Raw genomic sequence first — 2,476 nt, 5'->3', positions numbered from 1 at the left:
CCCCCGCGGCCGCCGCAGCCGCTGCCAAGGCAACCAGGCGCCGCCAACACGTGACCCGCCCGCGGGAGAGCCGCGGCCACGTCACCCGCCGGGCCGGGAGGGGCGGGGCTGGCGGCGCCTCCTCCGAGAGTAGGGGGGTGGGGGTCCCCGCCTCACCTGGAACCACCCCGGGATCGCGCGAGGGAGAGGAGCAGGGGAGGTGGGAAGACCCCGACCCGCGCGCATCCCTCCTGCCCCAGCTCCTGTCCCCGGCCCCAGCTCTGGGAGTCAAGGCGAGGCCCCCCACCGCCCCATCGGGGGTCCGGCTACCCACAGACCACGAGCTGGGCTTTCCCTGCCCCTGGGTCCGGGCGCAAAAGGGGAGCCCCAGGCTTGGCAGGGTGAGCCTCGGGGGGTGCCCAGCATTAGACGCTGGCTGCGTGGAGGGGCGGGGAGTGGGGACAGGGCGGGCGCGTGCAGGTGGGCAGTGGAGGGGAAAGGAAGGTGGGGAGGGGAGAATCCGTCTGGCCACGCCCGAGTTTTCACAGGATTTTTTTATTTTTTTGAGACAGGGTCTGGCTCTGTCGCCCAGGCTGGACTGCAGTGGTGCGATCACGGTTCCTGCCTCGAATTCCAGCCTCGAATTCCTGAGCTCGAGTGATCCTCTGCCCTCAGTCACCCAAAGTGCTGAGGCTACATGTAGGCAGGAGCCACCACACCGTGGTAGTTTTTAAAAAATTTGTTTTTGTTTTTTGAGAGGGAGTTTTGCCCTGTCACCCAGGCTGGAGTGCAGTGGTGCCATCTTGGCTCACTGCAACCCCCGACTCCGGGGTTGAAACGATTCTCCTGCCTCAGCCTCCCAAGCTACAGGTGCACGCCACTAGCCTGGCTACTTTTTTGTATGTTTAGTAGAGATGGGGTTTCACCATGTTGGCCGGACTGGTCTTGAACTCCTGACCTCAGGTGATCCGCCTGCCTCGGCCTCCCAAAGTGCTGGGATGATACATGTGAGCCACTGTGCCCGGCCAAAAAAAAAAAAAAAAAATTCTTTTTTAGAGATAGAGTCTTCCTGTATTGCCCAGACTGGTCTTAAACTCCTGGCCTCAAGCAATCCTCTCTCAGCCTCTAAAAGCACTGGGATTACAGGCATGTGCCACAATGTCCAGCTAATTTTTAAATTTTTTTAAAAAATTGAGATGGGTCTTGCTATGTTGCCTCTGCTGGTCTCAAACTCCTGGGCTCAAGTGATCCTCCCACCTCAGCCTCCCAAAGTGCTGGGCATAGAGGCATGAGCCACCTTGCTTGGCCCCTGCCCAGGGTGTTGGATGGCACCATGAAGAGCTTGCACTGAGCTAATTGGGGGTTGCCACCCAGAGCGCACTGCCACTCACAGACCCAGCGAGACCCCTGGGGTCCCAACTTCAGTGCAGCGTGTTGTCGTCCTCATGCTGTTCGCAGACAGCAGCAAAGAGTTTCTGCTGTGCCCTGGCCCCTTCCACTCCCTACTGCAGGGAGCCTCTCACCCTTAACGGTGAATTCTCTGCGGTTTTACGAGCGAGGTAGTCAAACAGGAGCATTCTTTTCAGGAAGTGCAGCACATGAATAATTCACAGACAGACAAGATGGGTTCCTATCAGCCCGGCGGTGCCAGACGGTCCCTTGGAGTCCTTCCTCCATGCCGGGTAGGCTGCTGCGTGCCCTACATAGGATTTTTCCATCTGTCACAACAGCATTGGACCGTGACACATTTATCCAAACGAAGGAAAAATTCCACTCATGTCAGCCAGCCACATTTTATGACAATTGGAAGAGTAGATGTTACGGACGCCAGGTTAAATCCATCTACACTTCGAGTTGTCTTTTACAGGCTACTGCTGAGAGCCAGAATGAAACCAGGAGGACACTTAGTCTAATAAACCAGGTTTCCCCCTCCGGGTTACTGGCCTAAAAGGCAGGTTAGGCCCTAACATGGACATAAGCAAATCCCAGGGTTCCTTACTGGCCCTCCTCCTGCCACCCCCATCAATGGCTATGGGTGAGGGATCATTTGAATTTCAGGGGTAAAGTCCTCAAAAAGCAATCATGTTATGGCTTTCCAACGTGGAGTTCTTGGTAAAATGAATCTCGGTGGCTCACGCCTGTAATCCCAGCACTTTGGGAGGCTGATCACCTGAGGTGTGGAGTTCAAGACCAGCCAGGTCAACTGGTAAAACCCCGTATCTACTAAAAATACAAAAATTAGCCAGGCATGGGAGCGCACGCCTGTAGTCCCAGCTACTGGGGAGGCTGAGGCAGAAGAATCACTTGAACCTGGGAGGCGGAGGTTGCAGTGAGCCAAGATCACACCATTGCACTCCAGCCTGGGCCAGAGAGCAAGACTCTGACTCAAAAAAAAAAAAAAAAAAAAAAAAACACACACACACACAAAAAAAACAGGAAGAAAACACTTTGTAAACGGCAGTAGTTTGCATCATAGATGAACGTGTTTTCAGCAAAG

Source organism: Gorilla gorilla, chromosome 6 (assembly GCF_029281585.2).
Source record: "Gorilla gorilla gorilla isolate KB3781 chromosome 6, NHGRI_mGorGor1-v2.1_pri, whole genome shotgun sequence".
Lineage (NCBI taxonomy): Eukaryota > Metazoa > Chordata > Mammalia > Primates > Hominidae > Gorilla > Gorilla gorilla.
Note: the sequence above shows the minus strand (reverse complement) of the source record.